General features: G+C 36.0%; 1 protein-coding gene across 4 annotated transcripts in view; it reads right to left on the bottom strand.

Annotated features, from left to right (window-relative positions):
* LOC131072832 (anthranilate synthase alpha subunit 1, chloroplastic) overlaps window positions 1-24,416 on the bottom strand; it is a 211,056-nt gene extending 186,640 nt beyond the window's left edge. The window contains exons 1-2 of one of the 4 annotated variants that reach the window (XM_058009112.2): window positions 1,025-1,348; window positions 113-327 (exon numbers count right to left, since the gene is read on the bottom strand). The gene's annotated coding sequence lies outside the window, so the exon portion shown is untranslated. Of the gene's footprint in view, window positions 1-112; window positions 328-1,024; window positions 1,349-24,327 lie in introns of those variants that run through there. The other 3 variants (XM_058009113.2, XM_058009114.2, XM_058009111.2) reach the window with 3 other exon arrangements.
* Between the last annotated feature and the right edge of the window lie 537 nt (window positions 24,417-24,953).

The following is a 24,953-nucleotide window of genomic DNA, read 5'->3' as shown; positions in this document are numbered from 1 at the left end:
AGCAAGTGGATTTTCCCACCCTAAAAATATGAAATTCAAATAATGATTGAGCAGCACTTGCTATCACACTAGTCTCAACACGTAGTTATAAGATGAGGTAAAATATAATCACCTATCAGTAAAAACTCAATAAAATCCAGCTGATCAACAGCCAGCAGTAGAGTTTGAACTTTGTTAATGTCCCCATTTTAGGGTTCTCTTGCAGTGTAGTTGGTTTTGACCATCTCGGTGGGTGGCTGTCTTGCCCGAGGGGTTATTTTATGTTTCTTGTGAGCTCTGCTGATCTGAAAGATTCATATGCCACTTTCCTACCATATCCCCCCCTAGCTGGGTCAGCCAGCAGTCATTTAAAGGTGTTTTTTCAACACCATGATTACTTAATATATATTTAAATATAAAAATAAATTAAAGAACGATAATAAATAAATATTTAAATAAAACAAATTTAAACTTAAAATATGTTGCCTAGTTCGACCGACCCATTTTGCATAAAAATATAAAATAAAATAAAACAAATAAAAATATTCTGCTGGTTGACCTCTTGTGGATCCTAGCAACTTGCATAATCAGGTATAAGTATTTGTTTTGCTGCAGCGGTGTGGTATGCAAAGTTGATCAGAATTTTCTAGTCTTACCTAATACAATGCAACTTGACCCTCCACCCCACTCCCATGTGCTGTTCAGATTCCATTCTTAATGGCCTACTGCAAAGGAAAAACTAGAAAGAAGGGTTCAAAAGAAGTATAAAATGACACTTTAGACAATGCACTTATATGTATTAGTACTTCCTTCTCTCTAATACTATTTCGATCTATCTAAAGCTATTCGTAGTAGAAAAGGCAATAGCAGTCCCTGACAAAACCTGAACATCTACCAAGACTGAAAATATAAGTGGATAATATGACCATTCAAAAATAAATATGCAGATACAAACAGATTTAACAAATACAAATATAAATTAAACGGGATAGAATGCAGCGAAGTATAGTCCTTGACTGCAAGGATATGAGTTCGAATCGTTTACCTCGTCCGACGGATTAATTAACACTATTGCTGAGCAAGGGCAAGAGGCGATTTTTCATTCAGCAGCTAACTAACTACTGAGGAATTCCAAATGAAATGAGTGCGCGATTACTGAGTCATGCAGCCAAATCTAATGCGTTTGTTTTCCCAGGATTTATTTGCTTATTTTGTATGGGATCGTCAGGACTTTTTGCAGTCGGTCAAGTCATTCTGTTAAACATTTTCAAGCACCTTGAAAAAAAATCACATATGGTACCTAACTATTCAAATTGTTCCTACTCAAAAAATCTCTCGGATATGGGTTTTAAAACCTGGAAAGGGATAGATTTGCAACACATTTGTACTATAATTACAAACATTCATTAATTATAAAATTAAATAGTTTATATGATATTCATCGTAGATTAGATTCATAATTTTTGTATTTGATTGGTATATAAGTACATTTTTCTATGATTTGTCATTTCAGTTTATATATAAATAAATAAACAATATATATGATAATCTTATGGATTAGATTGTGTAGCATTTTTTTTTTCCATCATCAAGATTCTAGAGAGCTAAAAAGTCAAGGTTAAAAAGCATAAAATAGATAAAAGATACAACAAAATAAATAAAAGAAGAAAATAAGAAAAATAAAGTTAAATGAAAGAGAAAGAAATAAAAGAAAATAAAATGAAACAAAGAGAGAAAGCCAAATGAGAGAACTTCCAAGTGGAAAGAAATAGAAAAGAGAAAACAATAAACAAGAGAGAAGACAAAGATAATAATATTATTAATAAAATTAAGGAAATTAATAATAATAAAATCATAATATTATTATTATATTATTATCATTGTGATGGAAATAACAATAATAATAATGATAATAACGAAATTACTAATAATATTATTATTATCATCATAATATGGAAATAACAAATAATAATATTAAGGTTTGTTTCTTTTTCATTATCTTCTGTTTAAGTTGCTATATGGACGGGATTGTTATCAATCTTGGGTTATTCTATAGCTGCAGGTGGTTTATGTTTTTGATGGTTAAGATAAGGATTGGTTGATTGTCATTTGGCAGTTGTGTGTGTGTTGGTTAAGCTCTCTCTGAGGCTTGTTGTGTATTCCGAGTCAGCCCCCTTGTTTTGGTTGCTTTATTATCAAAAACAAATAATAACATTAACAATAATAAAATTAAATAATATTATTTAATGATATCATTAAATAATATTGTTTAATGATATCATTAAATAATATTGTTTTTAATGATATCATTAAATAATATTGTTTAATGATATCATTAAATGTTGTTGTTGTTGTTGTCGATGTTGTTACTGTAATAATAATAATAATAATAATAATAATAATAATAATAATAATAATATTATTATTATTATTACAATTATTATTATTATAACGAAGAAGAATGAGAATACAATGAAAATTATAATAAAAGAAATAAAAGAAAAATACAAGGGGGACTAGAAGATAAAAAACAAAGAAGCTCGAAAAGGAGAAAGAACACAAGAAAGGGCAAGGAGATAAAGAAAGTCCAATGGGGGAAGGGGAGCGAATTGAGTGAAAAAAGGCGAAGCTAGAAAAGCCAAAAGACCGAAAGAACAAAGAGGCACGGGGGCAGATTAGAGGAGAGGGAAGAGAAGGGGGTAGCAAAGCCAAAAAAAGGGGGAAAAGGGTGGGAGAGAAGGGGGTTGCGGGGTCTCCAGTTACAGAGCAAGAATGTCTGAGGTTGGAAAGAAGATGTTGCCAAGTGGGACTGAGACTCCAACCTTTATCATGGTTGAGGTTAGTGGGATGGTTACTAATAGCGATGGCTTCCTTGAGCTTTCTCTTGACAAAGTCCTCTTTTTTTGGAAAAGATTTGAATGTTTTCCAAGCAGATGTGGTGTTTGGTCGAAGATGAGTGTTCAGCAAGGGCTAACTTAGAGACTCGGTCATGTCTAATGTCTACACAGTGCTCTTTGATTCTGATTTTGAAGGAGCGGCCCGTTTCTCCTATATAAGGTATGTCGTAAGAGCAAGCGATCTTATAGACCCCAGAGTCTAGGAAGAAGTCTCTAGAGTCTAAGAAGATGTCTCTAGGGTCTTTGGTGAGGATAAGTGATTTTATTTTCTTTTATCTCTTTCTCTCTTTCATTCAACTTTATTTTCCTTATTTTCTTCTTTTATTTATTTTATTGTATCTTTTCTCTATTTTATCTAACTTTGAACTATGTGCCTCCTACCTTGCCTCCCTTCTCATTTTTAACCTTGGTTTGGTTTGCAACTTATCATTTCATGTTCTTAGCTCTCTAGAATCCTGATGATGGATCACAGAGTGTGATCCGAAACGTTGATGCCAAAAAAATTGCTACACAATCTAATCCAGAAAGTTTAAGATTATACATATGGATTGTGGAAATTTCATATCATTAATATATATGATCTCGAGGATAGTAGTTCCTAAATTATTATCATATAATTATTCATATTTTTAATATAATATTAGAAAGTTGAAGTGAGAGAATTGTTTTTAATAATATTTTAATATTTTTTATTAGTTTATACTTTTGTTGGTAGTTTTGTGGAAGGTACTTTCTAAAATATTTTAGTGCATATTAATGAGAACTCATTTGAATTTTCGAAGTAGTAGATCTCAAATTTTATAATAATAAGAAGTTTAAAATTTTAAAAATTTAAGAAATTAAAATCTCATAATTTTTTAAAGAAATTTAAATAATTTTTTTATTAAAGAATTTTTCCTCACAAAAATTTAAAAAATTTAAATAAATAGTATTAACAACAAAATCTTTTAAATTATTCCAAGAATTTTCTATTCATTTCATATACACTTAAAAAAAACTAAAATGTAAACACTCTTTTTTTTCAAATTTTAATTTATTCTCTAGCAAAAAATGTATCCCTAATATGATCCCTTCCTCTACAAATAGTTCTTAAAATAGATTATATCAAATTACTTATTTAAAATAAAGAAATTTTGAAATAGATTTTTAACTTATTATTTTGGACATAGCATTCATATATTTATATGAATTTTATGAAATGTGAAAATCTGATGTTTTTAATAGAAAAATAGAAGCAATCAATGGCAAAAATAAAAGAAAGTAAACTAATATAAAAGAAAAAAGATATACTTAAGGAAAAAAATCATAAAAATCGAATCCAATATAAAATTTTACAATTAATTCTATTTTTGTAACACTTATATTAAATTTCAAATTATTATTTTCACCCAACTAATAAGTAGAACTTGCACCCCAACAAGTGCAATGGTTACAAAGATAGCAAGATATGCTATGGGTAATATATTAGAGTGCAACTAAAAGTTGTAAGTATTTCTTAGGAGTAATTATTTAGAATACAATTGAGTTGGTTTTGAAATGTTAAAAAATTGGATATGAAAGGATGCAACTTGTAATTTAAACTTACAAGACAAAAATAAATTTCAAACCTAATTTTTTTTAGTGTGCATAATTATTGTTATCTTTTTATTCTATCATTTATAAATTAAAATAAAAATTTTAAAAATATTGTTTATGATAAATATTTTTTATTAAGATAAATAAAAAAATAATTTCAATAGTGAATATCTATTTATTTTTGCAAACTCTCTCTAAATTTACTAGTTTTTAGATAGAAAAAATGAATAACATTTTTTTTATTTAGAAAAATAATTACTTTCTAACAACATGAATATCAATGTGAATCAATTCTCAAATATGTGTACTACTAATGCCATATATTTATATGGTTAAACCAAAAATAAACTTGTAATTCATGTCATTGTGATCACAGTTTGCAAACTCTACAAGTACTCTTTGAGGATTGTCTAATTTTTTTGCTCTCTATTTTTTTTGTTGGGTGAGTCTTCACAAGTTTAACTCTAGTGTTTTTATAAAAGCAAAAAAACATGGGTAAAAATGTAGAAAAAAAAAAAAAAATTGTCTTTTTAAGAGATTTTAATTGTTAGTGCTTTTTAAGTTGTCGAGTAAATTTTAAGCTTGTTGAGTACTCACCAAGTGCGAGTCTACAAACTATTATGAGATAACCAAATATATGAAGCTATTCTTTCTTTTGGAAGAAAAAAGAATTCATCAACAAAAAATTATCTAGTCATTTTAGTGCCTTTTTAACTCCATAACTATAGGATTTTCTTTAAGTTTGCTACTAATTTTAAAATGAAAGTGGTAAACATTTATTATGGTAATAGTTATATTAGTTGGAGCATTGTATATACACATTTCTAGTTTTGAAGTTGTATATATTTCGTTTTCCATAATTTTTTTATAGAATACAAGTGTATTTATATATGAATATTTTTTATGGTAGGACAATCTCATGGGATATGAAGATAGTAAGGAAGAAGGACAATTTGACAAAAGAGATGGCATTCAAATTCACTAAGTTCTACATTTAATACAAGTAGCTCTCGACAAAAGTGAAAATGAAGAGATTGTTCCCATATATATGTGGAAAGATTTTTCGTCAAATGTAGCATATGCCTTATTTTTTGTTGTTCTCTTTTATTTTGTGTAATGCAATATATTTTTCCTAGTACAAAGGTATTTTTTCAGTTCGTATGAAATTGAGCAATAAGGTTTAGTTGTAGAGTGGGTTTCACATTATGGAAGTCTTGCCAAGTTCAATTCTAAGACCCTGACTCAATTCTCAAGAAGAACATGACAATGCAATGCAATTTGTACCATGTGGGAATTACCCAGCTTCTATTCTTATGAAACAATGTGTCAAAAAATCTTAAATAGAAGATGGGTCAACCATTATAGTTTCTCTAAATAAGGAGGAGTTTTATCAAATGAAGAAAAAAACAAGCATTGAAAAAAAGGATAAGCTCTAGATCCAATTCCTAGAGAATTAACCTAGTTGTTGTATAAGGACCTTTTCACATTTAATGAAAAAATCTAAGAATATCTTACATTTAAAATGATCCCATATTGTATTTTAGCAAATCGTTTCAATAGAATCATATGTTACTTTCTTTTCTATTATATACAACTTCTCTTAATATCTATATTATTTATAACTTTTGAAAAAAAAAAGTGAAAATAAAATAAATTAATTATTGACTAAGAGATTTATTAAATTAAACTATTATAATATAAATAATTAAATCAATGAAAAAAATTTAAAAAAAAAAAAAATAGTTTATTTTTAATATATATATATATATTGGAGCACATTTTAAAATTATAATAAAAAAGAGACAATTTAATATAAATCTTAACTTATAATTAAAAATATATAATAACCTAGTTAATTATATTATCATTTAACTTGAGATAATTAAATATCTTTCGTGTCTTTTTTTTAATTATTTAAAGGAAAAATGTTTTAAATTTCATTTGTGTTTGATCTTTTTTTTCTTTTTTCTTTTTTAATTAAAGATTAACATTTTGATATGTAAATGACTATTAAACTAATAATAATGAAGACAAACATATAATTAATTATAAAATAAATAATTTATTCTATTTCAAAAAAAATATTTATCATTTTTGAAAATTAATATATAATAAATATAATCTTATAATTTTGAGAAATAACATTTAAATGTCTTAAATATATAGTTTTAAAACAAGTTGTTATAAAGGGCTAGATTCAAATGTCTGGTTTAAAATCCAAGAAGAACAAACTGCCCTTCTTATATATGTAAAATTTGCCTCACAAGAGAGTGAGGTGAAAAGAAAATCATCTTTGAATTTGCGGAGTTCAATCTTTTTGAATTGTTTTATAAAACTTCTTTTGGTCCGTTGTAGTACTTAGAATTTTTTTTCCACTAATTCGGACTAGCTTCCAAACTGTGGACAACACATTTGTGGTAATGAGAAAAATTACATAATTTCTATCAACTTTTCACTCGAAAAAAAAAAATTTCAAGCAATAAAGTTTTTGAGCATTTTTTCTCTTGACATAAAAATGGACCAGAAGTGAATATAATAAGAAATCAAACTTAGTGTAAAAAAAAGTATTCCTTACTATGCAATAGTGCTTGAGTAGAAAGTTTACATGGAAGAAAACCCTTACACAAATTTCAATATCTTCAAAGATTTTCTTCTTTTTGTATCTCCAACTTCAAGTGCTACACAAAAAGAGGGAATGGCTCCAAAATCTTGTCTTGTGGGAAAGAACTAAGAAACAAGGAGGCAATGCTTGCACAACTTATGGAGAATAGTTTGCTTGTTTTATTCCTTTTGTGTACATCTCTTTCTTTGCAAAATGGGTGTTCATGTCCTTTTCCCATCAAATGTAGGTTACTTGCAATGCAAGTTGTGGGGTTGCTTTTGGAGCTCAACCAAAGATTAGTAAGCTTTGTGTTGATGGACAAAAGTCACTAAGGCATTGACTATTTTATTCAAGAGCAACTAAGCGCACTAGAATTTTCCAAGTGAGGTTAAAATCATTCTCAATGTTGCTTTTCTAAGTAAATTTAATGTCTCGGAGGAGAGGGTTTTGGGGGGGATGTCGACATGTTATAGGTTTAAGTAGAAGATTATAGAAACTGTGTAATTACAATATGGTAGGCATCTATGTAAGAGCAATGAAATTTCCCACAAATGAATATATGAATCTTATGAAATTTTATTGATGCACAATGGCATTACTCTAAAAAAATCCATGCTCTATCACATGATATTTCTAAAATCTTCTATTGTTGTTAGATCAATAGAAAAATGCACACAAGTCACAACTAAAAATGGTTGTCTTTTAAAATATTACAAATTGCACGATGATATGTCTGCATGGGACAAACTTGTTTCGAAAATGAACAAAATAGTAAAATATACAGAGGCACTCAAGTAGCAGAATGCTCCAACAAAACAATTCTTGTGATTAAGAATAAATTGGCTTATGAAACTATCTAGATCAATAGCACACTATAACAACGGAATTTGAGATTGAACCTGGTTTGTTGTATTAACGATACTGGTGACCAAATCCGCAAAGGCATCAAGTATGAATGAATGTGTTCTTTTATGATTGAGACAAAGATAACAAATTAACATCTCCTACGAGGACTCCCGTCAATGAAATTATGCACCTCCACCATTTCCTACACGAAGATCTGAAAGTCTCAGTAAGAGTTTGGAGAATTCATGAATATTACAATGCTTTCACTCATAAATGTGTTGAAGGTGTCCACAACTCCACTAAAATCGTGGTGTTCAAAACCTACCAAAGCAAAAAAGTGACCACTAGAAACTAAGATGAGACACGGTGTTTCTGGTGGACTTTCCCAACATATATAGCCTATTGGCTAATTATGTATAGATTTCTTATTTTGTGCATTATTTCATTGCTTGATCAAATACAATGCATTATTGGGGTGCTTAATTAAATATTGTGACAATACTTCACATTCTCTATTTTAATAGACTACTTAAATCTAACATCATTGGCCCATATTTTTATAAAAAAAGTATTCATTTCTTACCCAATATATTACTAGCACTTTGCATCTATGGCAGTGCAAGAGATATAAGAAATTTAGAGGACAATTCATTCATAAAAAATTTAAATAATAGGAGGTGTTAGAAAATTCATATTTGTACAATTATAAAGAATGACATTTTAAAGATTTTTCTATATTTTTTATTAATAAAGCAGTGAGAACAAGGGCACTAACTCTTTATATAGCAAAACTATGAAAAACATAGCGCGGAAACACCATTATAACAACATTTAACAACAACTAATAGCAAACAGGAACCAAGTCTTTAGAAATCATAAACAAACAATAGAAAACAAAAACAGACTACAAGGGTGCCTTGCGCACCCCAGAGGTATCCATAGCACTCTTCCATTCGTTTGACAAGAACTTGTAGAGGTCCCTAGCCTCCTGTTTGTCCTCGGTGTCTGCAGAGCGTTCCCTCGGCAGAGAGAGGGTGAGCGCGGAACTATGTAAAAATTGCACATGGAATTTGTTAAGGGCCACCATTTGGGCTTCCGAAGCCTCCATCTTATTCTTGAGTTGGTTGACATCCTCCTTGATGGTTTGCAGATCAAGCACAGGGCCGAGGTTTTCGAATCTCTGTGTGATGTCCTGCACATCTATGCTCAGCTTTTCCATTTGTTGGAGAGTAGGGACCTCCTGGGGGTTCTCAGCAACCAAGTCATTCGTAGTTGCTCCAGTCTCTTTAGGCATGCCACCAACAAGAGAGTTATCACTATCACTAGCCAGACCCATCAGAGGGATAAGATGCTTGCTTGCTCAGTCATTTTAGAATCTGAAACCAAATTAACAGAATCCAGTGCTTTGCTATCGGGGATTTCCACGCCCATAAGACCCTCAGTGTCCCTGTTCATAAGGGTCATGTCCTTGTCATCAATAGGGTCCTGGGTTTTCATATCAGGGAAATTTATGTCAGCGGCACCAACAGTGGTCGAGACCATGGGGTCCCTAGTCACATTCACATCCATAGCATCCCCATCAGGGGCCCCCATAGTGGTATTAGGGCCCTCCTCCTTCTTGTCTCCAATGGGGTCCTCCTCAAAGTCCAGATCCTCAATCATCGGGGTCTTCTTTCTATGGATTTTGGACGCAAGTCTGGAGGATCTCCTTTTAACCTTGGACTCAGGGGAAGGATTGTTGTTCTCCTCATCCTCATAAGAAGAGTTGTCATCAAAGACAATGCGTTTGCACTTAGCGAGGGTTTTTCTTTTGCCCTTGGACAGGGAGCGAGAAGCACTGGGAGAGGCAAGAAGAGTTAAACTAGGGGAAACCGCCGATAAGGAAACAACTGAGGCATAAGCGGGAAGGGACATGGTGGTCGTGGCAAAGCCCTCATGGGGATATTGGAAGAATCTAGGGAAAGTCATGGACAGGGCCGCGAGCTGTCAGGGAGTCGACATGGGAGGCTGAGAGAGTGAAAGATTTTGGGAGGTGCAGAGAGCCTCATGGAATTTATACAACCTATAAATGAGGCCCTGGTGGAGGAGGTAGGGAGGCTTATCCCCATGCTTGGGGTCCATAGTGTCTTTAACAGATCTCTCTATAGAGTGCAGTAAATAAAATGGCAGACAAAGCAAGTCATTGTTACGGAAGTGATTGAGGAGGGGCAAATGGTAGTAGTCAAAAATCTTATACCTGCCTTCAAGAGTGAAGTACTTCATGATCATGAGGCAGATCATGTTCCATGGGTGCTTGAGCTCCTCCCGAGCAAACCCTCCTTGTAGCTTGATGGGTTCTTCGCGCTTACGGAAGAACCATTTCAACCCTTCACTATTAGCAACATGACTGATATGCTTCCAGTGGTGGTCATCAAGGGTCAGCTTCGTAGCTTGGGCAATAGTCTCCTCAGTGACATCAAAGGCAATGTTGCCAATCGAGACCCACCTCCCAGACCAGGAGGAGGCAAAAGCAGCCGAGAGCTGCTCATCATGGCCCTTCAGGCAATCCAGAAAATCGGCAACCCCACCTTCAACACAGAAGTTCCAGACCACAGGGTCATTTTTAAAATCATCCAGGTTATCCGATTCATGTCTAACTCTATTGCCCCCCATATCATCCGCCAATGAAGCTTCTTTAGTCATGAAACAAAGAAAGTTGCAGAGACCCTTCGAGAAGCAAGCCAAGAAGAGAAAATGGGAAGTGTGCGAGCCCGACGTCAATAAATGAGAAATGAAGTTGGGCACATGGGAAAAAATGAAGTCACTTTTAGAAATGATTTCCTATTCCGAGACATTAAAAACCAGTAAATACCGACAACAACCAACATGTTTCCATTCCAACCATACCTCATCATGATTCTGCAAGCCCAAGTGAAATGCCAGCACAATAATGCGTGCGTCATTACCAGCCTAGTCGGATGAGTCACCACCATATCAGAAGGGATCAGAGGGATATTCTCATTGTTTGAATTATGAAACCACCACCTCCAAGCTAACCCAAGCGAAGAGAGGAGGGTAAGAGGAGTATTTGGCAGCTGCTCAATCATTAGTGAAGAATCTGGATTTCTCTTCCTGGAGGAGGAAATTAACATGGTCTGGGAGAGAGTTGTGACTCCTCCAACATCTCAGCCTTGAGAGGTTTAGGCCAATGGCTACCATAGCGTCCACCACACGGTGTCTTCCCTGTAGATATGCATAACTCTTAACGAGTCAAGCCCGAAGATGAGCCTCAAGGTGTTCGTGATGGTTCCTTCAATTGTCCAATTAAGCTTATTCTGCCCTTTGACAACATCAATGATAAGCATGAAGTCCCCCTCAATGTCCATAATATTGATTCTCATGGAGAGGGCCACGTGGATTCCCTAGGCTAAGGCCATCACTTCAGCCTGATTAGAGGAATGCTCGTTCAGGTTACCCTCATAAGCAGCAACAAGGGCTCCCAGATGGGATCTGATCACCACTCCACCAACAGCTAGGCCCCCCTGGTAGCCCCATCAAAATTGAGTTTAAAATTTGTAGTCGGGGGAAACCAAACTGTGCTTTGTCTTAGAAGTCTCTTAGCGAAGTCAACAAGAGAGAATGAGGGGGGAAGTTTCCAGTTTCTAGCAATTTTCCAGTCCTGGGTAGAGGGGGGCTTGGACGCTATCCGGGTTTTAGAAATAGGAATATTCTAAAGAATCGGATTAAGGAATAAAGCAAACACAGTTTCCACATAGGCCTCTTTGTCTCTGAATATCCTGTCATTTTGTTCCTTCCAGATACACCAGCTCATGTTGGGGGGGGGGGGGGGGGGTATGCTCCCACAGTTGTTGGATAAGGGGGTTGGAAGAGGGGCCCTGAAACTCCTGAGACAGATTTAACAAGTTATCATTCATTACCTAGCAAATATTAAGTTTACTGTAGACCATCCCCCATAGCTCCTGAGTGAAGGCACAGTGGAGGAAGAGATGGGTAGGGCTTTCTTCATTATTTTTGCAAAGGATGCATCTATTAGGGAAATGGAATCCCCGCTTGACCAGGTTGTCTTGAGTCAAGATTTTGTTGAGGAGAGAAGTCCACCAGAAGAAATTAACCCTGGGGAGGAGTTGGGGATTCCAAACCTCTTTCCAGAAAGAGGAGTAAACAGGTTCCCTAAGTAAGTTGGTGTAGGCAGTTCTAACCAAGAATTCTCTAGAGGGGTACCATTTCCAAATAAGTTTGTCCTCCCTAGGAAACAAGGGGAGGATAATACCGGCCAAAAGCTTTTGGAGCTCTCTAGCAGCAAACACGGGGAAGGGATGGTCAATGCAGCAGTCCTCTAAGGCCCTCCGAGTGTAATTGCTGAAGTAATCAGTAACCCTTTCACCAAAGACGCTTTTGGTGACATCCTGAAGTTGTCTCAAGGAGGGGGAAGAAGCAAGGGGAATCTCTCCTAACCAGCTGGGAAGAATGTTCCTGCCATTTCCAATACGCCACCTCAAACTAAGAGATAAAGGGTCCCTGCAGCTCAAGATGTTATTTCAAATTTTGGAACCCCTGGGAAGGCCCTCCTCTTTTAGGACAAAGGAAAAGTCTGCATTACCCAGCTACTTAGCCATGATTATCCTACTCCAATATGTATCCTTATTCAGAAGCTTCCAGGCAATTTTAGTCATAAGGGCCTTATTGAACCTAGAGATCTTATGGGTTCCCAAGTCGCCCATGGCCTTGGGAAGACAAACTTTATCCCAGCCAACCAAGGTGAGCCTCTTCTTTTCTTCCATTCCCGTCCAAAGGAAATTCATTTAAATGTTTTTCAGCTTAGCAGCCATTATCGCAGATATCTTGAATAGGGAGAGAAAGTACACAGGGATCCCCTGGAGGGAGGAGGAAAGCAGTTGCAATTTCCTAGCACTACTCAGGAATCTACCTTTCCAACCAGCCATCTTTTTCTGCATTCTTTCAAGGATAGAGATCCAGAAGGAATTAGAGACATCTTTAACAATCAAGGGGAGGCCAAGGTAGGTGTCAGGGAGGGAGGCCCTTTGACAAACAAGGATTCTGCAAACTTTATCTTGGAGTTGGGTAATAGTGTGAAAGAAGTAAATGTTGCTCTTTTCATAGTTAATGTATTGGCCAGATGCCAGAGCATAGGCATTGAGAAAGGACTTCCAAGCCTTAGCTTCCCAGATAGAGGAGATACTGAAAAGGATAGTATCAACAATGAACTGTTGTAGAACATTGGGGGGCATTGTAGAGGCACGTTTGATGCCCAGAAGAGTGCCCCTACGAACCAAAGAGTCCAAGTTAGAAGCCAACACTTCAACAAGGATGATGAAGAGGTAAGGGGAAAGAGGATCCCCTTGCCACAACCCTCTGGAGGCCCTGAACTTATCCAGGGGGCTCCCATTTAGCAGCACAACATAGGTGACAGTAGATATGCATTACCCAATAAGTTTGATGAGTTTGTCTCCAAACCCCAAAGCTTTGAGGACTTTGAAAAGCAAGTTCCAGTTGACCCTCTCATAAGCCTTAGAGATGTCAAGCTTGAGAGCCATCCTCGACTGATGACACTTATCCATGGAGTGGATAATCTCATGAGTAGAGATGACCGCATCAACAATCTATCTACTAGGAACAAAACCCTTCTGGGAGGATCTAATCAAAGGATCCAAGAAAGGTTTGAGCCTATTAACAAGAATTTTGTTGAAGGTTTTATAAATAGTGTTGCACAGGCTGATAGGGCGGAAGTCCTTGAGAGTAGATGCCTCCTGAGTTTTAGGGACAAGAGCAATAAATGTGTGATTGAGTTTGTTAAGGAGCCTTCCCAATCTAAAAAAATCTCTAGTAGCCAAAACAACATTAGGGCCCACCACATCCCATAAATCTTGAAAAAAAGTCGGGGGGAAACCATCAAGACCTGGGGCTTTGAAGGGGCCCATAGCAAAAACAACAGACTTGACTTCCTCCTTAGAAACAGGGGCCAAAATAAGGTTGTTATCTTCCTCCGAGAGGGGTGGTGGGAGGCAGTTAAGAAGGTCCTCCCCGGTAGGGGCCCCCCGGTCATCCTTGTCCCTAAATAAAGTGGCAAAATAGTTTGTAGTCAGTCTGCTCAAACTATCAACATCGTTGACCACCTGATTTTTGTTGTCCATGAGGGAAGAAATGTGGTTTCTACACCTCTGGACAGAAGCAGATCTATGGAAGAAAGTAGTATTTTTATCACCCTCTTTGAGCCATTGAACCCTAGATTTTTGTTTCCAATAGAGTTCCTCTTTGTGGGAATTTTCCTTCCATTTTTTACGGAGGGCGGCCTCCTCCATATGGGTGGCTTCAAGGGAGTCACCTTGATCAATACGCTCTTGGATAACAGTTAGTTTACTGTTTTGCTCCTTTTTTTGCTTGAAGATATCCCTGAAGGTGTATTTGTTCCAGCCCCAGACGTTTCTTTTGACCAAGTCGAGCTTCTGGATAATCCTGAACATAGGAGTACCAGGTATGTTGGTGCTCCACCATCTTTTAATGCAATCCTTGAACTCTGGATGAGAGTTCCACATAATTTCATATCGAAAAGGATAATTCTTCCTTGCAACATTTGTAGTTTTCCAAAGGAGCAGGGGGTTGTGGTCGGAGACCTTTCTGGGGAGGGTAGTGAGCTTCAAGGCAGGACCAATTCCCAAGTTGCCCCAGATCGGAAATTTATCGATTTTGACCTAAATAAGATCCTTTCCCTTCCTAAGATTGGACCAAGTGAATTTTTGCCCCGATAATTCCACATCCATTAACCCATTCCTACCAATGAATGACCGACAAGATCAGTCATGCTGTCAGAGTACTCTGGAAGGCTTCCCAACTTCTCAAAGGGGATCAAAGGAGAGTTGAAATCACCCGCAATCAACCAGTGGGCATTGGCATGATTATGCGTTAGAGCATATATGTCATTCCAGAGCTTTAATCTACCAAATCTGACATTAGGGGCATAAACATTAACAAGAATGCAGGAGTCCATCGGGGAAGAGAGTTTAGAGACCAAGAGGTTGGCCAAGGAGGAGAGAAGATGGCCAGAAAAATGGGAGGAGTCCCACATGGTGACCAAACCACGAGAGGCTCCAGTAGAATTACTAATAACAAACTTTGCACCAAGAAAAAATTTCCTAGCAACAAGGGAAAAGGAGGACATAAACATCTTAACTTCTTGGAGAAGGACCATAATTTTATTTTCAAAAATACATTTTTTAAGAGAATATTGCTTTTGGGGGTTGTTAAGGCCCCTCATGTTCCAAAAGAGGACCTTCATTTCTTGCCTCTTATGGACATCTCCAAGGTCTGTTGCCTGCCATTGGCAATATCCCTTGTTGCTTCTTTTTGTCTTGATAGTCTCTGCGATGGTCAGCCCACTTTGAGATCTGTCCCCACATCAAGGTTTGCATTCTTGGTCTTGCGTCTTTGAGTAATCCAACCCTCATCAACAGGAGTCATGCAACCACTAGATGACACACCAGGGGCACTAGGTGAGAGTAAACCTTGGTTCAGGGTGGGATACACCAACGAGGAGCAAGTTGTCTCCGAGGCAGGAGATGGGTCCCTCACAATCTCACCATCTTCCAGTTGATCAACTGGTGAAACCAAGTTGACTGTCGAGGAGATGCATTGTTCCTTCTGAGCCGAATTAGCGGGTTCCTCCACAAATTTTGCAAGAGATTTGAGAAGGTTGATAATACTCTCTGCAAAGGGGTATTCTTCCATAACCAGGTCCTCGACTGCTAAGGGAGGCAGGTCTGAGCTAGTAGTAGGAGTGACAACAGGTCCCACAGCCAGGTCCTGATGAAAAATAGGAGCATTTGGCACTAAATCTTCCACTTGGGTCGAGCCCTTAAGCTCGAGGGATGGGGGGTAGAGCCTTGCATTGGGAGATAACATGCCCAGATTTGTGGCATTTTTGGCAGAAGAGGGTAGCATTTTCATAAACCGGGACTTGAGTCCAGCTACCAAGCCTGGATTTGAGGGTTATGAAGTTGGGAAGATTCATGTTCATGGTAGCTTGAACACAAAAGCAAGCATAGACCATACATGATTTGGATCTGGTGATATTATCAACACCTACAAAATGAGCAAAGGAGTTCCCAATCCATTTGAAGATGGATTCATCTCAGTATTCAAGGGGAAGCCCCGGGAGCTGAACCCATACCGAAGCACTTTTCTGCCAGTCAGCCACAAGGTCAAAGCCAATCTTCCAATGACAGAGAGAGAGGTTATTTCGACCATTGGACCAGCATCCAGAGAGGACAAGGGCGACACCCTCCTCAGCAGTGAATTTGAAGAGGAAGAGGGTGCCAAACATGGCACTAACAAAAACACTTCCTTTCAGATTCCATTTGTCCTTGACCCATTTTTTGACCATCTCCACCGTGGGGCGCAGGGAGAAGAACTTCCCCACCAGAGTATTGGCCATGTTCAGTAAAATACGATCCAAAACAACGTCAGGAAGCTCAAAAGACGTTCCCTTCTGAGTTTGTGAGTAGATAGGAACGAAGTTAGGGTCCACAGTCTCAGTATTTTCGACCAGCACATTTTTCCAACCTTTGAGATTCACGTTAACAGCTGGAGACTCCGTGGGTAGAACAATCGACATGTCAGAAATAGGATCAGAATCAGATACCACAGGTGTGGCCAGAGAGCTCTCCGAAGAAGAACAGTCAATCTGAGGCACCATCGAATCAGAGGGAGGAATCAACATGGGACCAGGAGAGGATGTGACAGATAATGTTAGTATCACAGGGTCCAAAATGGGGTTTGTGGGTGGTGGGGGGAGATCCCCACCAGCAGACACCACCATGAACAGGGGAGGTTTGAAATTTTAACTAGCAGAGCGGGAGAGCGACAAAAAAAAGGGGACCTTAATTGTGAATATAAAGAATTATATATTTAAAAGGTATCCAAATGAGTAAAATTTAAACTATTTTTTGTATTTATTACAATTAATTTGCTTGTATCAATTTTCCTTGTTACGATGCATCTTTTTGATAGGAGATTGATGAGATGGCAATCTCTATTGAGGTATAACAATATCTAAAAGAAAATCATAAACTAAACAATATAAATAAGACACAAATAAGGTACCTTAGCTCTTTGTTTTTATAGGAGGAAAACATCAAGATAGAATTTAAGAAAAATAAATACAATCAATGTAAAGAGTAAAACGTAAAGTCAATTAAACAAGCTTACATTTTAGGATAAAAAATATAATGCAAATACAATTACAACAAGTGTATAAATATAACTTCAACAAATAATTTAATATTTTAAAATTATTTCTAAGAAAGAGGCAGAGCACAAAGGGAAATAGTCAACACTTTCTTGCTTCCTCAAAGGCAATAAAATGTAGAAGGCATTAAAAATGACAAAATATAGTAAAAAATACCAAAAGTATATCCATGTAGAATACAATTTAGGTAACAATTGAGCTACAAAATGGAAAATAAACTTAAAGAAAAACAGACAAGATACCATACTATTTAGATAAGTCTAAACATATTTGAAATGCATACAATAATTGTCTCTTGGACTCTAATCTTCTCCAACTTGTATCTCTATTGTATGTGTCATGCATTCTAGATTAGTAGAAGCCTAGACTTATAAATGATCTGAATGTTGTATAAGAATGACATGGTTGGTGGATGCGTAGAGAAACAACATCTCTATGACTTGGCGCTTAAACATTTAAAAATAAAAAATGTAGATAAATGTGGATTGGAATTAAAATATTTAGAAGACAAATGAGGAAGAGGGATTTGAAGAAATAAAATTCTAGTACAATAATAAGAACCATGAAAATCAACCCTCTCCTCCATTCTAGGTCATGATTAATGTCATTTGAAGCATACGAACACCAAATAGGAAACTTAACAAATTTTTATGAGTTATTTGCCAATTATTAGATGAATGTGAACATTTTAGATATCTCACATCTATCATGAAGGGCACCCATTAGCCGACTATTTAGCAAGATGGGCACTAGATAGAGAGGAGATGGGGGACATGACGGATTTGGAGGATATTTGGAGTGAGTTTTAAACACTCGTTGACATGCAAGGATATTGGATTTAAAGTGCTTAATGGTCGCAATGACCATGTTCGCCCATTTATGAAGCCATGAATAAACGGAAGGTGATGGAGGCAATGGTAGTCTCATGTCAAGGAAGAGAAGGGTGTTATTAAAGACATACAAGGAAGGGGAATAAATCAAAGATGGAGGCTACTTCTAGATTGTGAGCTAGGGAGAGAAAGTGCTTTTAGAGGTAGAAATTTTTATGACAAGCTCATACACGTTATTTGATGCAAACTAACTCTTGTGCTTTAGGTGGCACAATCAAACCAATCCCCTAGATTTAGGAGATGCCCCAAATTTAGGAGACGAGTCTAACAATATTTTATATTTAGAGATAGTTAGTAATTACATAAAATAGTGGAAAATATTTGTTATGTGATTACTAAAAGAAAGTATTCTATAGGAGTGAGTGTTTTGTGAAAAAAAAAAAAAAAAAGATTAAATTGAAGATTTGTAATGATAGAGAATAGTAACATGCTATAGCAACTCAAACATTATTACTTTAAAATAATTTAATATTTTATCAGTTATAACAATTATAACAATTAATAACAAAATCGTATATTTAAAGTAAAGATAATTATCATTGACTAAATATTTTTTATATATATTTTTAAATAATAATTATATTATTATATTTTATTTGCTATTTAAAACGTTGAGGCGAAAAATTATTATTTGTATTGGGAAACATTTATACCGTACCATGCACGCTATCATATTAACATACCGTTATAAAAAAATCTAGCAAAAATGAGGTCATAAGAAACTTAAAAACCTTACATAAGAACCCCCAATCCACCTTATCGTATGCTTTTTCATGTCCAACTTGATAAGCATCCCAAGAGTTTGAGAAAATTGGAGAGAACAAATTGCTTCTTGAGCTATGATGACCCCATCCAAAATAGATCTTTTTAGGACAAACCCCATCTATTCCTCTGAAATGATGTTGGGGAGAAGGGTTTTTGGCCTATTAACTATAACCACTGCCATTATCTTGTATATAGTGTCGCGGAGGGAGATAGGTCTGAAGTCCTCTAGTGTTGTAGCCATTCTTTCTTAGGGAAGAGTACTAAAAAGGTGTTGTTGATTTCTCTTAGTAATTTGCCTAAGTTCCTTGTAGCTTCCAATGCCTCTGTTAGTTCCAACCCCAAAATGTTCCAACACTTTTGGAAAAAACAAGCCAAAAAGTCACCTAATCTAGGAGTTTTGTCTGGATGTAGTTGCTTTAGAGCTGCTTCCACCTCATGTGCTGTGAATTTTTATTTTAGGTGTTTGTTTTGGTTCTCAGTGACAAGCTTAGGGATGTTGTCAAGGAGGGTGATCTAGGCTATGTGGTTGGAGCCCTATCAATTGTTCAGAAGCTCATTGAAGAAGTCCATTGTTTTCCCCGCTACCTCCTTGGGATCCCTAACATAAGAGCCATCTAGACTTCTCAATCTTGACATTATGTTTAAATCTCTACTTTTCTTGGTCACATTTTGAAAGTATTTGGTGTTTTCGTCTCCATCTTATATCCAAGTTTCTCTTGGTATGCTTCCAAAATGTCTCTTCTCTCAAGAATCTTTTCATACTTCCTCACAAGCTCTTTTTCTTTTAAAAAGTTGTTTTGGTCCATCCCATTCATAATGACCTCCTCATTGATTTTGTTCAGCTCTTCCTCGAGACTTCTTTTAGTGACAAAAATATCTTTGAAATGATCGTTGTTCCTTTGAATGTGTCTTTGCTTAACATGTTTTAGTTTGGAGACAAAACAAGACAATTTGTACTAGACAAACTATTCTTCTCCTCAGGTCAAGGCTTGATGAGCTTCAAGAAATTGTAATCCATCATCCACATGTTTTCAAATTTAAAAGGTGATATGTCTGATTTTTCATCTCCTACCATCAATAGATTTATAAGATAGTGATAAAAGCTAGAACATGGTAGTATGGAAGCCTCCATGATAAAGGGCAATGTGGACATATGGACCCTAAAGAAGAATTTATCTAATTTCTATACAATATTACTCAAATCCAATCTTCTATTGTTCCAAGTGTACGAGTCACTCCTAAGTTCTAAGGTTATTACTTGCTACTTAATCACTAAAGTCACTCTAGGATTGGTTTGGCCTATTGATGCCCCCCTAACTTATCATTCCCACATAGAATGGCATTGAATTCACCCTCAATTATGTTGTATGTGTCAAGGAGGGATTTCAAAAATATGTACAACTCAACCGACAACTCACATTTTTGGGGGCATGAAATAGGTTTGTAAATGTTGATCAAATGAATTGTATGTTGGAAGCCAAACTTTGGATTTTTCCTCCAATCCAATGGCTATCAAAGCCCAACCTTTCAAAACATATTACTGAATAATTCCATAGGACTACAAGTCCACCCGAGACACCTTCTAACTGCACAACCTACACTTTCTAAACTTTGAAGTTCTTAGCAAAACTTTCATCTTCTACTAAAGATTGTTTGGTTTCCTATTGTAGAATTATATCTAACTTGGACAAATGCATTCTTTGTTTGACCAAGCATCTTTTGTTAAGGGCATTTAAACCCCTGACATTCCATGAAAGATAATCATGTGGTCCTTAGGGAAGGGGATTTCCCTTCCCTGCCCCAAGTATCATGATGATTTTAAGTTGATCCTTTGCCTCTCCATTTTTGCTCCTAAGTTCCTGGAATGATTTCCTAGCAACTTTCTTTCTTGAATTATTTCCACAATCTAGTTTTGATTTTGTTAAAAGGATTTGGGAAATCCCCAATTTCTCTTGCTTGGGCTATTTTCGATGCCACAATTGTGTTGGTTGTCCTCTGCTAGTAACACGTCTCACTCTAGATCACTAATTTCTCCCTCCTTTAATAATTCTTTGAGAAGGGCATATTTTTTGCTAGCCATCTCCATATCGGGATCTCTTCTAACTCCAAGGGTCTTGCCTAATCATTAGAGATGCCAAGGAATTCACAAACCATTTCAAATTCTAAGAATTCTTTGTCTTGAAGCTCCAAGTTGTCATCTTCCTTAGGCTCTAGAACTACAATTGTTTGGTTTCCTTGGCGGTTTTGTAAATTTTCACCTACGGTCACTACTCCTTCATACCCCAAATTATTGGTGTCTCTCGTTGCTACCCCTCCTGAACCATCCTTGTCCATCTTTTGTAGGATGTTTTCTCCTAAGAAGTAGCCTATATGAGCAATTTCTTTCAATTGCAGATTTGTGTCTCTTTGTAAAACTAAAGTTTCCTCCAAGAGTTTCTTAAGTTTCAACTCTCATTCTCCTTTTCCATCAAGTTCAATATCCAGATTGTGAGTAAGGTGCCATTCCAGCAAGGGTTGTGCCCTCATTAAGATTTTGAGCTTCGCATCCTAAAATTTCTCTTGAAGGGTTAGTTTTTGTTTTTTGGAGAAAGCGCTTTGATCCGGATTCAACATTGGCGCTTTGCCTCTAGACTTCACTAACATGTCATTCCCTCTTTGGTTGTTCCCATCTAAATGAAGGTTTTGAAATTATTTCAAAGATTTGAAGTTGTCTAGAATGTTAGTTCCTTGTTTAGAGCAATTAAGGAGATAGCTTTTCCCTAAAATGCAACAACCTCTCAAGGGGTTGCAATCAAAATGTGCCTTTAGAAACCAATTATTTCCAAATCATCTAAGGTTTTTTTTTTCAAATCTAATAATACATAGATTTTTGCTTCGACTCCATTCTACCCAAAAAAATAAAAAAATAAAAAAATAGTTGTTGTTCTCCTCGATCCCTATGAATGTTCCTAACGCCTACCCTATTTTATCTAGGGCATCCATACCCCAATAGGACAAGTCTTTCACTTGTTCCATGTGGGCATTTTCTTAATCGCATGCTTAGAGGGATCGAAATTTGGTTCCTAAAGCTAATAAAACTAAACCCTTCCAAGAAAAATGGTTTCCCGAAAAAGTATTTCTCGTTTGAGAAACTTATCAATACAATCAGTAATAGGTACCCGACCCTTATAGGCATCGATTCAATATTCCGTAATTATGTCGCGTGGGCAACTCTGTTAGCACCATTTCGCAAAGAAAGCACAGCTGCTGAGATGTGCCCATGTCGGCTCCGGGATTTTTTATTGGATCACTAAGGCTTTACTATGGATTAAGGTCGAATTATCTTGAGTTTCCCTCTGATGAGGGCCATTCTCCCGTTTCTGGATCCTCTCAAGCCTGTAGTCTCCTTGCTTTTTGTCATTGTAATGGTGCATATAATTTCTGATCTGCAGTCCATGATTTGCTTTGTCTACCTTCTGCTTCCACCCAAATTGCCAAGTGCTATTATGAATGCCAGGATCTGGTATGATTTTAACTGAAACTTTAACTGGTATGGTACTCTATTTGCCTTCGTGACAAACGACGGTATGCACGAAAAGGAACTGCGATTCAATTCATAAAAATTTCTTCCTTTGGCCCTTTCATTCATCGCTTCTCTATATGGGGGGTTGTTTAGGGTTCCCCGGTGTCCTCCAGTTCTTTGCAGGATTGAATGTTTGTTCTCTTTCTGATCTCTTCCTCCGCTTGCGTTTCCCCCGTGAGGACATTCGGTGGATTATTAACTTGGATCCGTGCATCCTGCCACAAGGCCTTTGTCTGTTTTGCATGAGACTGTTTTGGTTGTGGTCCAATAGGGACGGTCAACCCAACTCCTGTTACTAACCTAACCCAACTCCTCCTGTTACTAGATTGTAAACGAATCCAAAAAAAAAATATTATTGGGGCATTTCTCCATTATTACTATTTTTTTTTATTTTTTTAATTTGATGGAGGTCCAGTGAAGGTCTTAAAGTATTTTTTGCCACTGATACGGGGCACCAGTCAATATGGTGAGCACGATCCCAACTTCATCCTTTATGATGTCCTAGGCTTGCATTCAGCAAGACTTTGATCTCTGGTGGGCTCATTTGAAGCCATTCACCAAGGGCCCATTGACACTGCTGTATATTTTGAGTTATCTACTATTGGCGCAAAGGTGTTTATGTATGAGACAACACTTTTAAATGACCACTTTTTAACATTTCCTCATATAACCACTTCCAAATGTTTTAATAATTGTGTATCTAAAATTGTCAATATTTATACACAAATGACCTAAATTTTAAACAATATATCAGATTTTCATATCTAACTTAACTTTTTTTATTGTTTACATTTCAAAATACCTACTAAAATTACCAATACTTAAACACAAATGATTCAATGGTTGTACACAAATGTTTTACTAATTGTGCACAAATAAATCAATTATAGAATAAAAATGCTAAAATGTAAAAATATATGTAAAAATTTTAATTATTTTTTCAGAATCTTTAAAATTAGTAACTAAAAAGTTAGATTCACCTATAAATAAATAAATAAAAGTTGAAAAAACAAAAACAAACAATTATTGAACTCATGCTCTTTCCCTGTCTCATCGGTTTTTTTTTCTTAAAAAGTCCCCCAAACTGACCGCTTCTTCTGTTTCCTTGACTTGTGATTTTGCATTCTACCATGTCTCTTCTCTGCCTGAGATGCTTGGGCAAGGCAATCATCAATATGAGCGTTCATAACTGTTATTGTGGTCGAAGCAAATGTCAAACGGGGAAGATTTTGACTGCGGAGGCTTCATCCTTGCTAATGTTAGAAAGACCTTGCGAAACGTACGCGGTTTTAATCTCTTGAGAATTAATTTCAGTATTGCTTCGATACGGATTGCTGATCTTTAATATTTTTTATAAGATTTTGATTGTCGATGCTTTCACTCTTGTACATGGAGAACTCTAAATTTGTGCATTCCAAACTCATATGCTATCTAGTTTCTGAATAGTGAAAATTTAATATCCATTGCCTAAATCTTTCTTTCTTCCTGTGAAACTCATCATACAACAGATCTGAAGTGGAAGTATATAAATCGTGCCAAATTTATTTCTAAAAATATGTTTTAGATAGCAACAAATCTTCAACCATGCTTTCAGAAATAGAAGCCTGTCCAAAAAGATTAAATAAATTTGCAATAAATAGGCTGACAAGTGGTTTGTTTAGAAGCATCTGAGTGTGACACTTCGTTACCATTGTTTGAGAATTTTTTTTTTCTTCCATAAAACTGTTAAATTATACTCCAAAACACATACATGATATCATAGAGACGCTTTTCAATAAAATTTCCTTTTTTAGGGTTCAGTTTAGTCGTGAAGAAAAAACGAATTTTCCTTGCCTTTTCGGATGCACTAAAATTCTTTATAAACAGTAATAAGAAAATTACATCATTTCAATTCAAAGTTACATGCTTTGATTTTAAATTTATTTTGAAAAAAATCATTTATAATGTACCTGGCGGCTGGCAGTGCAGGATGAAGATAAAATCTGAACTCTCAGACCTCTGATGATGTAGGTAAACCTTCAAAGTGTATGAAACTCAGAGCAGCTCAAATTGGTGAGGTTTCTACAGCCTTTATTTCCACGGTAAGCATAGCATGTCTTCCAACAATGTAAGGAGTCGTAATCATTGTGAATGTAAATATTGCTACTCAATGTGAATGTAAATATTGCTATGGTCGACGAGCATTCACATGGCTTCTTACCGTACAGGGTTATATGAATGTCAGTGTGTGACTATTAAAAGCTGTGTCCCACATTGTTTAAATATTGGATGCAGCTCCAGTAAGGAGCCCCACTTCTTACAGTACGATGAGAAAATATCCATTTTAACTAATTAATTGAATTATTATTTCGGAATTTACATCTGAGTAACCTAGGTATTAGCTTGCGATTAAGCAGTCTTATCAATCTGGCAAATCGGCGGCCATTAATAGTTGAAAGTTATTTATAGGCAATAAATTGTATAGGTACCAAATGCAGAGCGTGTTAACATGTCCTGGGCTTTCGTCTCCAGGCTACCAAGCGTACTTGTTTGACATTTTCTGTTTTCTCAGGGAAACCTAAATCGCTTTCCGTCA

Source organism: Cryptomeria japonica, chromosome 5 (genome assembly GCF_030272615.1).
Source record: "Cryptomeria japonica chromosome 5, Sugi_1.0, whole genome shotgun sequence".
NCBI classification, from domain to species: domain Eukaryota; kingdom Viridiplantae; phylum Streptophyta; class Pinopsida; order Cupressales; family Cupressaceae; genus Cryptomeria; species Cryptomeria japonica.
The sequence above is the reverse complement of the archived record's forward strand: the minus strand, read 5'-3'. Positions and strand labels throughout refer to the sequence as shown.